This window comes from Lithobates pipiens, unplaced genomic scaffold, assembly GCF_037356315.1.
Source record: "Lithobates pipiens isolate NorthernLeopardFrog02 unplaced genomic scaffold, aLitPip1_a1.2 Scaffold_18, whole genome shotgun sequence".
Taxonomy (NCBI): domain Eukaryota; kingdom Metazoa; phylum Chordata; class Amphibia; order Anura; family Ranidae; genus Lithobates; species Lithobates pipiens.
The window spans coordinates 514008102-514028422 of NW_027507758.1; positions in this window are offsets into that span (position 1 = coordinate 514008102).

Genomic DNA, 20321 nt, shown 5'->3' on the forward strand with positions numbered 1-20321 from the left:
AAAGGGTAAGGGGAGGGGGTGAAATACAAAAAGAGAAAAAGAGAAGAGGGGGTGAGGGATCGAGGTCACGTGGAGAAAATAAGTATATACAGGTAGGTGGGGGGGGGGGGAGTGAGGTAAAACAAGTACTGGGGTCAGGAGGCCTAATTAGAACCTTCCTGACTAGAAACAATACCAGTATGGGTCAGGGAATTCTCACGGAGATCCCTGTGGTGGAGGGTGGAAGGTGGTCGAGCAAGGATAAGTGTGGACTCTATATCCCTTGAGGTCAAAAGGGAATGAGGAGGATACCGATAGTGAACAGGTCTGATGGCTTTAAGATGGGGAGTGAGAGAGTAGAAAGCAGCATTAGACTGTGGGGGTAGACGTGTACGTATGTGTATGTCTGGGGAATGATCATCTTAATCGTCAGCAGCCTAGGGGAGCTGGGCTGGCAATATGAGCTTGGATGGGAACCTGATGACGTAAACACGGAGACCCGGGGTTTCAGGTGTAATAGAAATATAAGGTGCTATCACCTTCCGTAATGTATTAGGAATGTTATGCAACCAGGGAGAGGGAGAAATATAATACTTATAAAATAAACATGTACCCTAGAGTAAGAGTAACAAAATGTTTTACATATGCTGCAATAACAAGGAGATCATATACCATAAACATAGCAGTGAATAATTTTGCAGTAAAAAACATTAGGCTATAGAAGTCCATCTACCCCTCTAATAATGCAGGTGAGGGGATCTTGCTGACAGTACTAACTTGGTAACGGTAGATAAAGTACATCAGTCAACTGATATGGAGCCCGGCTGCAGGGCTAAGCCAGGCTAAAGTAGAGAAGAGAGAGGCAATCTGAAGTATTGAGACAGTACCTTTACTCGTGGTGTATGTCCAGCTGATCCGTCGGGCACTAAATAAAAGCAAATAGAGAGAAAAAGAAAAGAAAAGAAAAAAAAAAAAAAAAAAAGCAGATAAGGGAGATCAAAAAAGAAGGTACATTACTAAAAGATGATGATGAGGGGGATCGTGCTATTCCATTCCTCGGAGGTTAGCTGAAGGGTAGGGGAAGATCCAAAGATAGAGGGCTAGGATGTGAGCCAATGTATGAGTTAATGGAGAAGTTTGTCACATAGCTCAGCAGCGGTCACACGACAAGTACAATGTCTGTGAAGAATCGTGGCAGAGAAGAAGTGGGGAGGGTGGGCAGCAGCCGTGGGGAGAAAGATATAAGCAAAATGGCTGACAAGTTATCTGCAAAACATGAACATCTGTGATATCCTCCTCTTACCAATAAAGCCTGGAAAGGTAGCGATGGACGGAGAGTCTTGTAGCAACAGCAAAACAAAGTGAGAGAAAAACCGAACAAGCCTCAGGTGGCGAAGATAACGTGGTACGAAGTGTAACAAACTGTGATCCAACATGTCTTGATGATATAGGAGGGGTCCTTATGATCTTCTTGGTTTCCTATGGTCAGGAGAGGCAGTGGGGCTGAGGTTACGTAAGTTGCCATGGGCCCTTGGAGAAGAGGCAGGTGGGTGAGCTCTTCTGCGCCTACCGATGTTAAAATTGCCTGCCTCAGCTATGCCATCCATGGAGTCTACTCTGCGAAGCAGAGGAAGACGGAAGTCACTGTACCAGTCAGGAACTTCCATAGGTGGCAAATTAAGGGTGTTGCAGAAGTGTTCCAAATCTTCAGGGACCCTAAGATTAACAGTGTGGCCATTATAGGTGACAGAAAGACAGAGAGGAAATTTCCATCTATAAGGGATTGCACGCGCCCTTAGCAGGTCTAGGATGGGTTTTAGCTCCCTTCTTCTCTGTAAGGTGATTGCTGACAGATCCTGAAATAGTTTAATTTCAGCTCCTTGGTGATGTAATCGTCCCCCATTTCTGGCTTTTCTCATTATTTCCTCTTTTAGGAGGTAGTCAGCTACACAGCAAATAACGTCCCTAGGGGGGTCAGTCTCTCTTCCTCTGGGTCTCAAGGCCCTGTGTATGCGCTCCAAGACAATAGGAGTGTCAGGGGGCCTTTCTAAAAGGCCATTAAAGATGGTTGTAACTGCGTGCGTGAGCTGTGTGGGTTCTATGGATTCTGGAAGACCTCTTACCCGCACGTTGTGTCTCCTTCCGCGATTGTCGAGGTCTTCCAGATGGCGGTTGATGTCTCTGAGATGGATAGCGTGGGATTCGGAGACTTGTTGGACGTGGCAAAGAGTGGTGTCATGGCGGGCCTGCGTCTCTTCAATGTCCTCAACCCTCAGGACCATCGACTGGAAGTCGGCGCGCAGTTCCGAGACTGCAGCTGCAAGAGCTCCTTTAATGTCCGCAGTCATGGCTCGTAAATCCGCTAGGCTGAGAGCCTGCGGAGGTGGCGGGTCAGGAGAGTGAACTTGCGAGCTCCGGCTCCTGGATCTGGGAGCTCCCCTGCCATGCGGAGATGTCTCGCGTTGTGCTGCGTGTGGATCAGGCGCCGGGCCTCTAGGCCGCGCCCGGAAGATCTCCGGTATTTGTTGGCTGGTGTGGACGTCTTGGCCCCTGGAAGAACGGCTGGGTAGTCCTGAGGAGTTTTGTGGTGTACTCCCCATGTTTTCTGTGGAGTAGGTAGCCGCGGGAATGATCGCTGGACCTCTGGGAGAGAGAGCTTCAGCAGCGTGCGTCCATCTTCCTCGGACACGACAGAAAATTTTTGAGAGCTGGATCAAAAATTTTCTGACAACAAAATCCGATCAGACTTTTTCCAATCGTGTGTAGAGAATTCCGACTCACAAAGTGCCACGCATGCTCAGAAAAATTTTGGAGACGAAAGCTATTGGCTACTGGCCTCTACATAGTCCTGTTGCACCTTACGAATGTCACCTCATTCTGAATGATCGGATTTTCCGACAACTTTGTGCAACCATGTGTGTGTATGCAAGACAAGTTTCGCCCACAATCCGTCTGAAAAAATCCCTAGATATGAGTAGCGACCTGCTCCCTCCCCCCTGCTGTGGCAGATCAACAACAGCTATGAAGGGGATGGCTTATTCATAGTAGCAGCTTGTCTTGGCTGTAAACACTTTTCTAAAACAAGCAACGACAAGAAGAATGCAGAGGGAGTGGAGATGTGTCAGCCTCTGCATTCCTCTCGCCATTGTTTGTCTTAGGGCCGGTTCACACTGCGGGCGATGCGAGGCGACACGACTTGCCTCGCCGCGATCTGACAAGTCGCCCCCGTTCTGTACAATGGAACCGTTCTGAGAGGAGCGACTCGAGTCGCTCCGACTCAGAAAAAAGGTTCCTGTACTACTTTTGGGCGACCTCGGGGCGACCTGCATTGACTTCTATACAGAAGTCATTTGCAAGTCGCCGCTGAGGTCGCGGCAGGTCGCGGCGAGGCAAGTCGGTGTCGCCTCGCATCGCCCACAGTGTGAACCGGCCCTTAGGAAAATGTTCACAGCTGAGACAAGATGCAGCTTTGAATCAGCCAGGGGACAGGTCTGTACTGCTAACTAGAGTTAAAAAACAGCAGGTAGAAACATGGTGCAACATATTACATGTACTGTGTGCCATAGGGGACAAGTGTAAAGTTAAAATTCTAAAGATCTTCTTTAATGACGTGACAACAGTTGCTAATAACAATTGTATCTATTTCTTCTTTTGTCACATTGCGGTAAAAATACCCATAAAATCTATGTATTGATAAAGCTGAAAAGATCATCAGCTTAACAAATAACCAACCAGACAATTTACTCCATGCAACACACACACTGGCTGAAATACAGCTCATTTGCAAAAAGCTTTATGTTACATGAAAAGTGCTGAAGAATAGTGTTGTTTTTAAAGATGGAATCAGTTTGCGATTGTGGTGACAGTTTTTTTTTTAAACACACCACACCAGCTTCTCAACAGCTCTGCATCTAATAGTAACATAAGTCTGTTAGTGATTCTGACTGTCTGCCAAGTTGTGAATGAATGGAGGAGGTAAGAATGTGTTTAAAGGTAGACTGCTATTGCACAATTCATTTTTGTGTACTAAGAACTGCAGCAAGTAAGGATGGGCATACAAAATTTGACTTCTCTTCTATATTGACAGGAAACAAACATTTCTCCTGCAATTCACTTGATATACTATTTTATTCCGCGATAATGTTCTTTTGAACAAAACTAATCGGGAGGAGCTACACCAGTGACTTTATTACACCTGCTGTGGTGTCTGCATGTGATTGATTGTTTTATATGCTCCTGCCTTCTTGTAGGTAGTTTTATTTTCATACTTTTTGTTGTTATAGAAGAGTACAAATCAAATTCCTTATTTCATATAAATGAGCAAATTGAATACATGCAGGTAGAAAGCTTAACAGTATGTCATTTCTAAGGACACATTCATTATGCATTATACAAAACGAAAATGAGTCACAGGGCCTTGTAAGCATATCAAATCAAACAACAGAAGAACCAACATTGGAACAATTACTACTGTATTCAGAACTGGTGGACAGGAGGTGTATAAAGTGGAAACCTCAAGAAAAAAAAAATCACATCCCTTAGTTTGGAGAAAAGGGAAGATAAATATAGAAAAAATGGTAAAGAAGGAAGAGAAAAGGGCAGGGAGAAGAAGAGAGTTAGGCCGCGTACACACGGGCGGATTGTCTGCCCAACTTAGTCCGCTGAACCGTGTTTCAGCGGACAATCCGCTCGTGTGTGGGCTTCAGCGGACTTTTTCAGCGGACAGTCTGACGGACTAAGTCTTTTGGAATTCCCGTAATTTTGTCCGTCCAAACTTGGTTTTGTCCGTCCAAACTTGGTTTCAGCGGACAGTCCGCTCGTGTGTTGGCAAGTTGGACAGACTAAGTATGGCGCATGCTCAGAAAGGATTTACACGGCCGAAGGTTGCATTGCAGTGTATTGGACGTCGTATTTCTAGTCCCGTCGTACGTGCTGTACACGTCATCGCTCAAGCTTTCAGCGGACTGTCTGTTCATCGTGTGTGGTCAAGTCCGTTTATTCAAAAGTTGAACGGACTGTCTGTCGGATTGTCTGACGAACTTAGTTGGCCAGACAATCAGCCCGTGTGTACGCGGCCTAAGAAAGAAAGAAGGTTGACTGCTCCGGGCCAGCCCAAGGCCCTAACAATGGTAGACATAAAGGATCATGCCTCACGGTTCCAGGAGAGACTCATCGAAGCCTGGAAGAAGACAGTGATCCATCCAGGGCGGCCAGATTGTGAGGTGTTATCCAGAATAGTTGCTTCAATTTTGCTGTGTATCATAGCCTGGGTGACCCTATGTTTATATTCAAAAGTACAAACGGAGGGGGACTTCCAAGCACTCAATATAGTTTCTTGTAAGTAGTTTTATCCTTAATTAAAAAGCCTGGATTTTTAATTACTACACTATGAGTTCCTCCTTTGTCTCTCCCTTTTGCTGAGCCCAATGTTGAACATCCTGGTCCATCCATCCCATGGGGATACTGTCAGAGTAGCTGGTAAGTGACTTGAGAGTTGGGTGTGCACTTTAAGGTGTGAATATTTCACTATCAACACTGTTCTATATACACATACAAAAATGGCGCAGACTTGATGGACTACTTGTTTTTATTTCTGCTGCCACACTTCTATAAAAATCCTACATGCTAATACTGACATTATTTACCTTCAGTGTGATGTATCACTTGTGCTTCTGTGGTTTAGTTCAGTAGTAATCTTTCTTTGATGCTCCCCAAGAGTGCCTGAATATGCATGCCTCTTCCATCCAGTTCTTCCATTCATTGAAACAGTACTACAGCTCCTATGATTGAAACAGATTCTATGAATGGAGGATGTTCAGAAGTTTGAAAGGTTCACCTCATATATTCACAGAGGTAAACTTAAGCTTTAAATGTACAGTAGTTTACATAGGGCTAGAATACATACTTGTGTGTGTTCTAATATCAATCTTCTGTAATACTCTACTAAAGAGAGAGCGTGGACCAGAAATTAGCTCTTAACCAATCAGGGTATTGCATAGTGCTGTCAATTAACACTTTGAACATGCTTATTAATGATCTCACCAGTATGCTGTGCCTCCTTATTGGTCAAATCACAGGCATGGGGAGGTTGATGACCAAACTGTATACAAGGTAAGGGTGTCTGGATCACAAGACTGGCTGAACTCAAATACATATCCTTCTGGCAGCTTTTGAATATCTATGTCAACACAGTATTTTGATGTTTGGATTTCTGTTTTAGCATTTTTTTTTTGGCATAGAGAAACAATGCAGTAAATGCAAAAAATAAAAAATAGAAGACGCAAATACCAGACCTTCATTAGTATGAGACTTGAAATCATTCTGATATACAGCAGATTATAAATGCGTGTTCTAGCACAAGAGGGAGCATATCATTGTAAATAGTAAGCATGCTGGAAACATGTTTACAACATCTGCTTCAAACGCTACACTTTATCATTCCTATTAGAAATGTGTCACACTTTATTCTGTATGTGGAAGGAAAGAAACACGAGACGTGCATTGATGCCTCTCTACATCTATTGTATCTCCTTACATTGTTATGCATATGTGGATTTGCTTCACAGGACTTTATCTAAATTAAAATCATCTTTAAAATGGTACACTTAATTTTGTGTGGCAGGCTTATATTATCCAGACTCTTGTCTTTGTTTTTTGTCTAGTACACGAACACTTTTTCAGTGTACTGAACCTCAAATTGTAATAAAGTAAAGCAGAGGGAAAATTCTTTAGATACTTTAATCATAGTCCTGTAGCATAAAGGAGACCTATGACTGCCAGCTGATTCTCCTTTTGTCCAATACAAGCATTATTTGACATGCACAAGAAAGTCCATTCCTATGCATAATAAGTGAATCTTGTAATATATACTGTGTATACTGCGCCTTGAAAAAGTATTCATACCCCTTGACATTTTCCACATTTTGTCATGTTACAACCTAAGCGTAAATGTATTTTATTGGGAATTTTTGTGCGTATATGTACCAACACAAAGACAAACAACACAAAGTGGCACATAATTGGGAAGTGGAAGGAAAATTATAAGTGGTTTTCAAAATGTTTACAAATAAATATGTGAAAAGTGTGGCGTGTGTTTGTATTCACCCCCCCCCCCCTTTACTCTGATACCCCTAACTAACTAGTCACCTAATTAGTAAATACAGTCCACCAGTGTGTAATTTAATCGCAGTATAAATACAGCTGTTCTGTGAAGCCCTCAGAGGCTTGTTATGCCACGTACACACATAGCCGACTATCTGACGGACTTAGTCTGGCGGACTTCCCGCCAGACTGTCCGTCGGACTTTCCGAACGGGCTACTTGCCCACACTCGGCACTTTTTCAGCGGACTAATACGGCGTACCAAGTCCGCCGTACTATCCGCCCTACTTTTGAAATGAACGGACTCGCCCACACACGCGGAGGAAAGTCCGCTCATTTCCAGCGCGTCTCCAGGTAGGCGGGGCCCGCAAAGACCCTTGTCCTAGCACGCTACCCGTCCGGCCAGGAAAGGGGGGGGAAGGGGGGGCCGCGCGGCCCCCCCACCCCAAAGCACCTTGTCCCCATGTTGATGAGGACAAGGGCCTCTTCCCGACAACCCTGGCCGTTGGTTGTCGGGGTCTGCGGGCGAGGGGCTTATCGGAATCCGGAAGCCCCCTTTAATAAGGGGGCCCCCGGATACCGGCCCCCCACCCTATGTGAATGAGTATGGAGTACAATGTACCCCTACCCATTCACCTGTGAAAAAAGTACAAAAAAAACACAACACAGGGTAAAAATAGTTTATTGCACAGCTCCGGGGGTCTTCCGTCTTCGGGGGTCTTCTCGCCGGACTCCTCCGCTATCTTCTTCTAGCTCTTTTGCTAGCGGAGGAGCCCGGCTTTCTTCCTCGCCGCCGCCCTTCTTCCGACTTCGGGGGTCTTGTCCCCCTCTTCGGTTCTTCTGTCGGGCCACCGCGCCTTCTTATAGCTCTTTTACAGGCAGTGGCCCGGTCTTCTGTTGCCGCTGCCGCGCGACGCGTGGCGACTTATATAGGGACATCACCGGATGATGTCCCCGCCTATTATGATGTCACAGTCCCAGCATCCTCTGGGACTGTGACACCATAATGGGCGGGGACATCATCCGGTGATGTCCCTATATAAGTCGCCGCGCATCGCGCGGGAGCCATTGTGAGTGCAGGGAGCGACGAGTCAAGATCTGAAGAGAAGAAGAGAAGAGAAGAACAGAAGGCGGCAGCGGCAGCGGCGACAGAAGACCGGGCCACCGCCTGTAAAAGAGCTATTAGAAGGTGCTGTGGCCCGGCAGAAGAACCGAAGAGGGGGACAAGACCCCCAAAGTCGGAAGAAGGCCGGTGGCGAGGAAGAAAGCCGGGCCGCGTGGCCCCCCCTTCCCCAAGGCACCCCCCATGTTGAGGGCACGCGGCCTGGTACGGCTCAGGAGGGGGGGGCCACTCGCTCGTCCCCCCCTTTCCTGGCCGGCCAGGTAGCGTGCTCGGACAAGGGTCTGATGTGGACCTGGGGGGGACCCCACGCCGATTTTTTTCGGTGTTGGGGTTCCCCTTTAAGTCCATACCATGTGGCGGGGCCTGCGACGTCTCCTTCGCAGGCCCCGTCTACCTGGAGACCCGCTCGAAATGAGCGGACTTTTCTCCAGGCGGGAAAAGTCTGTTCATTTCAAAAGTACGGCGGACTGGCACACACACGGCCGGATTGTCCGTCGAAATGCAAGTCTGGCGGGAAGATTGGAGTGCAAAACTACTTTCTAAGTCCGCCGTACTTTCGGGTCAAAAAAGTTGGCCGGAGGCTACACACGGGGGGATTGTCCGGCTGGCTTGAGTTTGCCGGACTTTTCCACCCGATTGTTTGATCGTGTGTACGTGGCATTAGAGAACCTTAGTGAATAAATGGCATCATGAAGGCCAAGGAACACAGCAGACAGGTCAGGTATAACGTTGTGGAGAAGTTTAAAGCAGGGTTAGGTCACAAAAAAAAATCCAAGGTTTAGACATCTCACGGAGCACTGTTCAATCCATCATCTGAAAATGAAAAGAGTATGGCACAACTGCAAACCTACCAAGACATGGCCATCCACCTAAACTGACAGGCGGGCAAGGAGATCATTAGTCAGAGAAGCAGCCAAGCGGCCCATGGTAACTCTGGAGAAGTTTCAGAGATCCACAGCTTAGGTGTGAGAATCTGTCCACAAGACAACTATTATGCAGAAAAGGTCCAACGGTCTTTCCGGCGGTCTTCTCGACGGAGTTTCGATGGATTTCCAACAGCGTTCCTCTGAAACGGACTTGCCTACACACGATCCCTCCAAAGTCTGACTGTTTAGAATGAGGTGACTTACAGCACGTACAACGGGACTAGAAAAAGGAAGTTCAATAGCCAGTAGCTAATACCTTCTGTCTCATACTTGCTCCAGAGCATGTGCCGTTTTTGGTCCGTCGGACCAGCATACAGACGAATGGTTTGCCCGATAGAAATTGATTCCATTGGACAGATTTGAAACATGTTCTATTTCTAGGTCCATCGGAATTTTTGAAGGCCACACATGATCGTAATATCCGATGGAATGATTCTGTCTTAGATTCCGTTGGAATGTGTCCGATCGGATCGGTTTGTCGGATATTCATCGGACTGTTTTCATCGGAATATCCGTCGGACCAAATTTTCCAACTTGCTGGAAATATTTTCAGACAAACTTCTTCGATCAGACATACTCCGATCATGTGTAGAGAATTCCGATCGGACAAAGTGCCACACATGCTCAGATCAAATTCCTACATCAAAGCTATTGGCTACTAGCCTGAACGTAGTCCCATTGTAACAAAATTACGTCATCACGTTCTGAAAGATCGGATTTTCCGACAACTTTGTCCGACCGTGTGTATGCAACAGTTTCAGACAAGATCCATCGGACAAAATCCGACGGACAAAATCCGACGGATTTGGTTGTCCGAATCTCCGACCGTGCTTACAAGGGCTTACCCTTTCTGCCAGAAAGTCCGGTCGTGTGTGTCAACAAATCTGGCCATTATGGAAGAGTGTCAAGAAGAAAGCCATTGTTGACAGAAAGCTATAAGAAGTCCTGTTTGCAGTTTGTGAACAGCTATGTGGAGGACACAATAAACATTTGGAACAAGGTGCTCTGGTCAGATGAGACCAAAATTTAACTTTTTGGCCTAAAAGCTATGTGTGGTGCAAAACTAACACTGCACATCACCTTCAACACACCATCCCCACCGTGAAACATGATAGTGACAGGTAGTGATAGTGGTTTTTCTTGTGCATCATTCCAAAAAAAAAAAATGAAATAAATTAGACATGTTATCTGCCATCCAAATAAAAATTAAATAACAAACAAAAAGTGCATTCTCAGCATACAAGAAGAAATAAAGTACAACAAAACAACTAAAATCAAATTTTTTTACCAAAAAAAGCAAATAAAAAATTGTATGTATGAGAATTCTCAGCCCAGCGGGGTTGTTCGGGACTGGAACTGCCAATGTCCGGCATGCTGCTGTGGTGGGTGGGGCTGCTGTGGTGGGGCATCCAAATCATAGATCTGGGTTCTTGCTGAAATTTCTCCCCTCCCCCTTATTGAGAAGTTGGAGGATTAGTTCCTCAAACATCCTCCTTTGGTCCACATTCATATCCCTCAACTTATTCGCTGTCAGACAACCAAATGTCTCAGCTGCATCTGGGGCCGTACTGATGGCCGTTTTTGCTGGGCTCAGGAAGGCAGCTGTGGCCTCGTCTAGGTTTCTGCTTTTCCTGGCCCTTTTAGCAGGAGCACGTAGGGGAGGAATCTTTGACTCTGTGTGGCTGCTGGTCACAGGCTCTTCCAAACTTCCACTTTCCTGTATATGAAAATGGGACATAATTATTATTTTTGTCAACATTTTGGTCATCAATCACACACAATTTTGAGCTGATGACTGTTGCAAATTGAATGTGGAGAAATAGAAGAGACTATCATTCTGACCCCAACAGTTTCCTTCTTGTCCAAATCATGTTTGGCCACTACTGTCTATTGATATGGAAACCACTTTGTTAAAGTAGAAATTTATGAACAATAATGTCTAGTTATCATCATTTTTGGATACAAATAAGTTAAACAATGCTATACCTGGGTCAAGCTACGCTCCTCCACATCTTCATCCTGTGTTGAAGGACCCGGGTGGACCTCAGGAGCTGTGGCCTCATCCGATGTGGAAGGGAGTGTTGGCAGTGCTGGCCTGGGTTGGGTTTGGTTGGATAAAACCGTAGGCTGTGTAGTGCCACAGCCTGGGGACATATATGTCAGCTGCTGATGCGCCCGATCTCTGTGATTCCTGAACCTTCTTGTGCTCCCTATTAAATGTACTCCTCAGGTTTCCAATTTTGCTCTTCACAAAATGTATGTCTGCCCTGGGGTACATAGGCTTCACAAATTAAAGAAATTTCTCCATCACTGCCTTTTTTCTAGTGTATTCCCCGCCCAGTGGAAGAGCAAATGGCAGCGAGACAGCAGGTGTGTGGTGAGAGCAATGATGAAAACCCAGAGAAACCCACTTCCAGATCCAGGAGGAGCTATAAGGCCACACATATGTCGTTTGAAGAAATGGTGGAGATGGTGGACATCTTAGTGAGGACAGACTATGATGGGAAGCATTGACCTTACAGATACCCAAAGGCCAGAAAGGCCAAGATCATTGCTAAAGTTGTGAGAAGTCTGCACAGGAATTTTGGGGTACAACGAAACAAGGATCAGTTCAGAAAACGCTGGTCAGACCTTAAATTGAGAGAGGAAGATCAGTATAGAAAGATCAGGAAGATGCTGCAAAAAAGTAATTATTTGTCCTGTGTTCCTATTATTACTTTCGTGCTGGTCCATGTTCTTTTCTTTACTGTTCTACAGTTTAAAATGCCAAGTTTTTTTTTTTTTGCGGACACAGGAATTGTTCACGGGACATTAACCACCTCAGTTAGAGGGCACTTACACCCCCTTCCTGCCCAGACCAATTTTCAGCTTTCAGCGCTCTTACAGTTTGAATGACAATTACTCAGTCATGCAACACTGTACTCATTTGAAACTTGCGTCCTTTTTCTCACACAAATAGAGTTTTCTTTTGGTGGTATTTAATCAATAGTGTTTTTTTTTTTATTTGTTTGTGCTCTAAATAAAAAAAAGACCATACATTTTGTGGAAAAAAATGCTTTTTTGTTAGTTTCTGTCATAAAATTTTGCCAATTAGTAATTTTTCTTTATAAATTTTGGCCAAAACTTATACTGCTACATATCTTGGTAAAAATAACCCAGATTAGTGTATATTATTTGGTCTTTGTGAAAGTTATAGAGTCTACAATCTATGGTGCCAATCACTGAAAAATGATCACATCTGATCAGGCCTTCAGTACACCAGGTGTATCTCATTTCTTGAGACACAAATGCTGCGTACACACGATCGGATTATCCCGCAGACTTAGCCCGTGTGTGGGCTCCAGCGGACTTTATCTGGTCGGGTGGGGGCATGTGTACGCAGGTCCACTCGTTCGGAAAGTCCAGCGGACCTCCGCTGCAAAGTCTGGCGGGTTGTCCGTGATCATGTGTACGTGGCATAACAAGTCAGGAAAGTACAAATACCCCCCAAATGACCCCTTTTTAGAAAGTAGACATGCCAAGGTATTAAGTAAGTAGCGTGTTTAAGTTGTATTTTTTTCCCACAATCCTTTGCAAAATTAAGATTTTTTATTTTTTTTTACAAAATTGTCATATTATCAGGTTATTTCTCACAAACAACATATGCATACAACAAATTACACCCCAAAATACATTCTGCTACTCTTTCCAAGTATGGCAATACCACATGTGTGAGACTTTACAAGGCCCAACTTTGAAGTGACAATTTCAGGCGTTCTAGGAGCATACATGACACATCTCATTTCTCAACCACCTATTACAATTTTGAAGGCCCAGGACAATGGAATTGCCCACAAAAATATCCCATTTTGGAAAGTAAACACCCCAACGTATAATCTATGAGTCTTTTGAACGGTTTATTTTTTTCCGGAAGAAAACACATTTTTTTACACAAAGTTGGCAATTTATAAGATATTTCCAACACATAGCATGTATATAGCAAAAATTACACCCCAAAATATATTCTGCTACTCTTCCTGAGTATGGCGATAACACATGTGTGAGACTTTTACACAGCCTGGTCACATAGAGAGGCCCAACATTGAAGTAGTACCTTCAGGCGTTCTAGGAGCATAAATTACACATCTCTTTTCATTCCTACCCATCACACTTTTGAAGGTCCTTGAGCACCAGCCCAGTGGAAATAGCCACAAAATGACCCCATTTTGGAAAGCAAACACCCCAACGTATATTCTATAAGGCATGGGCTGCAGATAGGTACTAATAGGTGCCCATCAATGTCAATGCCACCTATAATTCAATCACCTCAGCCTTCCCTCACTTCAATCACCTCAGCCTTCCCTATTCCCTGTTTGGTTGGATCAAATAGTCTTATATTATACCCTGTCATACCCTTACCATCTATATCCAGGTTAGACTACACCAGATCTCCTTCATGTAATATGTGTAGCACCCTCTAGTGCGCTCCTAATGCCAGTGTAGACACATTTACGCTTATGACCTATGGTAGAGCTGCACAATTCTGGCTAAAATGAGAATCACAATTTTTTTGCTTAGAATCAAAATCACGATTCTGATGACGTAACGCCATCTTTTACATTATACCAAAAAAGGGCTAACTTTACTGGATTTTTTAATTAAAGTGTATTTTTTCCAAAAATAAAATTGTGTTTGAAAGACCATTGAGAAAATACAGTGTGGCATAAAATATTGCAACAACCATCATTTTGTTCTCTAGGGCCTCTGCTAAATAAAAATATATAATGTTTGGGGGTTACAAGTAATTTTCAAACAAAAAATACTGATTTTATTTTGTAAGCAACAAAAGTCAGAACAAGTTTTAGTCTTTAAGTGGTTAAACTGACCTAATTTACAAAGCAAAGTCCATTCCTTTTATCTAAAAGAACTATGTTACAATGTTTCTTTTTAACTCCACCTAAGCGATGTTGTGATAAAACTTGTCAGGCTGCCTGGATTTTTTATTTATTTTTGTCAGCTATCAGAAGTGAGCAGAGAACTCTCTGCATGTGTTACATAGAATCAGGAAAAAGCTATTAAAAGATTGTGAGGAGAGTTGAATCACAATCTCGATTCTTTAATGATTAATCGTGCAGCTCTAACTCATGGTAAATTTTGTGAGTCAGAAACTAGGTCAGGGTTACTACAAGTCAATCTGGATGGCTTTACAGAGGCAGGTCTCTGGATCTAGAAGCTTGTACAAGTTTCTGGATGTTAGTGGGCAGAGGTCAAGAGGTCCTGATCTGCGTACTTAGGATCAATTCCCAGGCAGAATGCCCTGGCAGGGTGGATGCATCAGCCCTCAAATATGGGAGAGCCTTGCCAGCAGGAGAGTTGGAGGGGGGGTTGAGTGCTGAGGAGGCTATAGGTGACCTAGCAGGGGACCTTGGGTTGGCTTGGGAATATCCTATCTGCATCATGGTTTGAGAAGGAATCTTTCCTAAGGAGCAGCAGGGAGCAAAGAGGACAAAGTGAGTAGGTCAGCACACCCAGGGATTTACAAGGGGAGAGACTGGGAGATCTTCAGAACAGACAGATGGGGTGGTAGACAAGCAGCCGGGATGAGTGGTAGTTCCTTCAGGCAGTTGTGCTGGGTGTAATTCTAAGGAGAGGAGATAAATGCAGTTTACAACATATTGTGCTATTTTTCTAAAGGGGACCAGGAGCTCCTAGGCCTCAAGGGACTTTTGCTGCTGATTATTAAGAACTGAGGGTGTCTAGCCCAGAGACTGTGTTCTTGTGTCCAGATGCATTGAAATAATGCAAAGTGCCTGGCCATGCAGAATTAGGGGAGACAGCAGCAGACCCTGTGGGGGTAGTGCTACAAATGTATTGCTCATTTGACTGGACTGCCTTTTTTTGCAAGGGTATACTCTACCTCTGGAAGGGTCAATACTTTGGCTCACAAAATGAAACTGTTGCACGTTTAATGGTTTATACGGCTTTGGGAACAGTTATCCTATTTATATTGCTCTTAGGTATCAATACTAGGTAATGAGAAGTTATATTATTTTCTGATTTCCTACTAAAAAATCAAAAACTGTACTGTTTATTGTGTTTAATATATAGTTACCTAAGAATATTCATAACCGTTCTGGTCTTGTTGATGCTATCTGTCCTCCCTAACAGCACATCCCGGATTATGGCACCCATAAATATACCCTGATCCTTGCACCTCCTCCACCAAATCACACTTACCTCTTTGGTTTAAATTTAAGTGACAATTTTAGGTCATCAAAACAACTTCAACTTTCCAAACAGGCACACCCACCACCTATGACCCAGCAACCCCCTGATATGAGAACCAAAGCACACACCTACTTACACATTAACTCATTCATAAGTACCCACATTTTGTTTATGATGCACATAGTTCTATGAAATGTAAAGGGACTTAGATCCCCCAATAAATGGATGAAGGCCAACAGACATCTAAAATGGTTATATGCTGAAATAGGACTACTTCTGGAAGCACATTTAAAGAAGAAGGACATTCACCATATGCATACATTTTGGATGAGTAGAGTGGTAGATTATCCCAGATGGCAGTAGGACTTATCCTTTTTTCACAAAAATGTACACTAAGGTCACAGTGCATTTGGAAATACTGAGGGGTGACCTAGCTGTCACCAAGGTGTATGCCCATAACTTATCTGGCAGACAGTTATTTTGGGATTCCATACCTTGGATTATGCCAAACCCATGTACACAACACCTGATAGAAGGGGGCCTAAATTCCAGCATTTTTGGCTTGCCTAAAGCATTACTATTGTCATAGGCATTTACTGTATATAATGCAAAGCTTTACATACAGTACATTCACATTTGTTACTGCCCTCGATTAGCTTACAATATATGGTCTCTATTTCACCTACCAGGGCCAGTTTAGACATAAGTTATTTAACCTACCTGCATGTCTTTGTAGAAACAAACAAATGGCCACTGCCCCCACCTATAACTGGACTTTGCAGCAAGGAGCACATGGAAGGGCGACGCATTTCAAACAAAACCAAAGAAAATTTCTAGCTTATCTTACCAATAAGTCTGAAACCAACTGAATTATCCTGTCTATCAGTTTCGTTAAAAATAGGGATTTCGTTTGCACAAGTTTGCAAATACATGTGAAAGCTGCAGAGCCACTTCACAGCACCATAGTATTATCTGCACTCCTAACTAACTAATGCATTTTTAAGGAGGGGTGGGCTCCCTCCAGGCTTACCTGCCCTCTATCCATTATTATACATGTGCTTCCACTGTGGAGGCTCTCCAAATGTTTTCAAGTTAGGACTGTAGATAATACTGGTGTTTCAGGACGTGGCTCTGCAGCTTATGCATGTATTCGCAAACGTGTGCAAACGAAACCCCGGTTTTTGATGGAAACTGTTAAGACAGGATATATCAATTGTTTGGAGACTGGTTGGTAAGTTAAGCTGTGAATTATCTTTGGTTGTGTTTGACATGTCTTTGGAGAAACCTATGGTTGTACAGGGACAAGATGCAAACTGCATGTAGTATTGTCTTGGCTGGAATTCAAATCGAATACCCTATTGCTGTAAGGTAGAAATCCTAACCACTAAGCCACTGTACTGTCCCTAAATAAAACTGTATAGTACTGTTCTTTAAACCCAAAACAAACCTAAAAAGCAAAATGTATAATATTGTTCTTACCCTGAAAAAAGGAAACTCGTTCAGTTACCACATTTAAAGTGATTGTAAAGTCTCGGTTTTTTTTTTCTATAAAAATAACAAACATGATATATTTACCTGCCCTGTTGTCAGGTCACCTTGAGGCGAGGTGACAGATGCACACTGTAGGGATCAGGAGTGCACCGCAAGGTTGTGGACCCTACGGCTGACTGCTGCAGACAGGAGACAGATCCCACTGGGGTTAGAGCATAAGATTCCCTGGGGCATGGAGTCTAAGAGCCAGCAGGTGTTCACCAGCGCCTCTAGTGGTGAGGATGGACTTGGCTGCAACTGGCTCCAGGTCGCAACCCCCAGGGTCCCCCAGCTCACACCCACAGTAGGCAACAGGAGGATAGGGATAGTGAGGGACAAAGCCAAGGTCGGGGCCACAAGCAGACAGGAATAGTCAGGGACACACCAAAAGGTCAGGATCACAGGCAAACAGGCATAGTCAAGGACACGCCAAAGTCGGTAATGGAAAACAACAGAAGAGCACACGGCAGGTACCAGGAAGCTAACACACAAAGGTTGATCAGCCTTGTTGGCTTGCAGTGCACAGGTTAATATAGGGTTCCCTGATAGGGCCTGGGGTGGAGCCATGCTTAGAGGAGAGGTTATAAAAACCACCAGGTGGAAGTGGCTGGCCTCTTAGTCAGAAGACATGAGGGAAGGTAAGCAACCAGAGGAATATCACTGCATAACCATGACACCTGTGCAGTGGATTTGCACAGAGCAGCCCAGACCATCCTCTGCTCGAGTCCCTCTTCTGTGCTCCTGGCCTCTCCCTCCTGTTGATTGTCCCCACAACAAGCACCTTGTTATGGGGGCACCCAAGCTGAGCTGCAGCTCCATGTGTCCATTCAGACATGGAGCTGTGGTTTGACCCCACCCCCTCTCTCCTGATTGGCTAACTGACTTTGATTGACAGCAGTGGGAGCCAAGGGTGTCGCTGCTGTGTCTCAGTCAATGACGTGGGAGAGTCTTGGGCAGCTGAAACACTCGTGGACATCGCTGGACAAATATGGGGCTCAGGTAGATATTAGGGGGGGCTAAGGAAGGCTGCTGCACACAGAAGGCTTTTTATCGTGAATGGAATAGAATGCATTGAGATAAAAAAAAACTGCCATTACAACCCCTTTAGGACTGGTAAGCTGTAATATGTAAAAACCTATGTTTTTGCATTTAGATTTACTTTAAAGCATACAGTATTTAAGCCAAGAACAAAAATGTAATATATGGCAGCTTAACAGTCATTTCATGTAGTAGCTGCATTTGTTTTTATTTTGCAGGCTGAGAATATTTTAGGTTAGTGCAGAAATTATCTGTTGATCTTGCCAGAAATGCAATGAGTGTGAGTTAAAAAGAAAGCACAAACATCCTTATCATTCTCTCATGAATCACTAATCCTATTAACTACCTTGTAATAAAGATGAACAAAGGCAGACATATTTGAAATGTCTGAAGTCTAGCCTCCATGATAACCAGGGTTCCCTCCATAAATACAGTATGGTAAGTTAGTGCAGCCTTAAAAAAAGAAAATGAATACAGCCACTATATCTAAGAACTGTTAAGGGACTATCTATTTTTTGTTATTGGGTTTAGATGTGCTCTAAGACACAGCTTAAAGTCATTATTTTGAAGTTAGCTCAAAGTTAACCTACAAGCAATATAAATGCATCACAAAATATATCAAACCAGACTTAAGATGCAGACTTTTGCCTAACTATACATTATGGGAGCTTAAGTTATTAATGGTGTTCTTTGTATATTTTTGCTGGAAAGCTTATTTTATTACCTACTGAAGCAAGAAATTAAAAATTAGATATAAAGAGTATGCAGTTCAATTGCTGTGTGTAATGTATAAAATAAATCATTTAAAAGTTATTTAATAATTGCTACATTCTTTGTAGCAAAGATATCTGACTCTGTAAGGCAATATATTCTTTAACATTGCAAAAGTTAATATAAGGCACAGAGGGAGAATAATAAAGCCATTTCTTGCTAGCACAAAGAAACATACATAGTAATTTTTATATTTCCACTTAAAGAGCACATGCCACTTCATAGGTCCACATCACTGCGGTAGACAAAATTGTCACAAAAGAGGGGACAAAGAAAATGGCAAATGCAATCTTTCTATGGTGACAATGCTTTTTCAGTTAAGCAGCCTTAAAATGTACTTGGTCGGAGAGAATTATTTCAGGTGTCATTGCTGAGTAGTTTATTAAAGTGGCTGTTTTTTTCCCCCTTAAAATAACACGTTTTACTTACCTGCTCTTTGAAATGTTATTGCACTGAGTGGCCCAGAACCTCCTCTTTTGGGGTCCCCCACTTGTGCCCTACATACACTAGGGCACAACCCCGCTCCCTGCTCCATCCTGCAGCTCTCAGTGAAGCTTTAAAGAGGAGATAAGAACTGAAGCCAGGCACAGCACTGGATCGATTTAGGACTCAGGTAAGTGCTTGGGGGAGGGGGGGGGGGGTTTGCTGCTATTGTTGCTATTGTGGGTTTTTCTTTATGCATTAAGGTAAAACCTTTGCCTTTACAACCAATTTAAAGATAAAGGCTTCCTGCTTCTGGCATCATAGTGAGTTGCTGACCTGGAACAGTAGTCCAGGCAGTAAAACCTGAACACGTATATGTTGCATGGTTGTTCCAGGTGCATACCTCACTAAAAGGGGAGAAGTAATGATCCAAATGACAGGTCTGGAGCCTACACCATTAAATTATGCCAGAAGGGCAACTACCATATTTCTATCCTCCCATTTTGTTTTTGTTTTTTTATCTTTACACTTTAGAACTAAATTGGACATGCACCAATAAGCATGCCATTTACCATTTTTAAATTTACTATATAATGAACATAGGAAAATGCACCAAACCTACCATGACCTAAAACATAGCCTTTATTCATACTGTAACTATGGTATCTAAAAACCTATGATATAGGAAATGGAAAAAGTCATGAAAAATGCCAGGTGTAGAATCTTACAGGACATTGCGGAAATAGTACATGAATCCAAAATGCTTTCATTACAGGGGTATAGCAATCAGACAACAAATAAGTCTTTAGCTGTCATTGGTCAGTCTTTCTGTCTGAGTGGAGAGGTGTATAAGGTAGTGTATAAGGTAGGGTCAGTATCCTGGCCACATACCACAGCCCAAAGGTATGGATTAATACTGAAGACTACTGTGGTTACTCAAAGGCTCTCCATCAAAATCAGATATACCACAGTGCCAGCTTGGTAAAGTATATATTCCTATCAATCCACTATTTCCACCAGTCCACAAGAGTCTCCCTTATTCTCCTGCAGCTAAATCCACATTGCCCAAATAAACGAAGTGCCCATAGAATAAAAAAAAAAACTATAGAGTAAGAAATAAAAACCACACAACTCCCTCAGCCGCGACTCCCTCTTTGCCAAAAGTGATTTGAGTGACTGAACAGCCACTTGAACATTTCTGTGAGCAGCAGAAGAGGGTCCCCC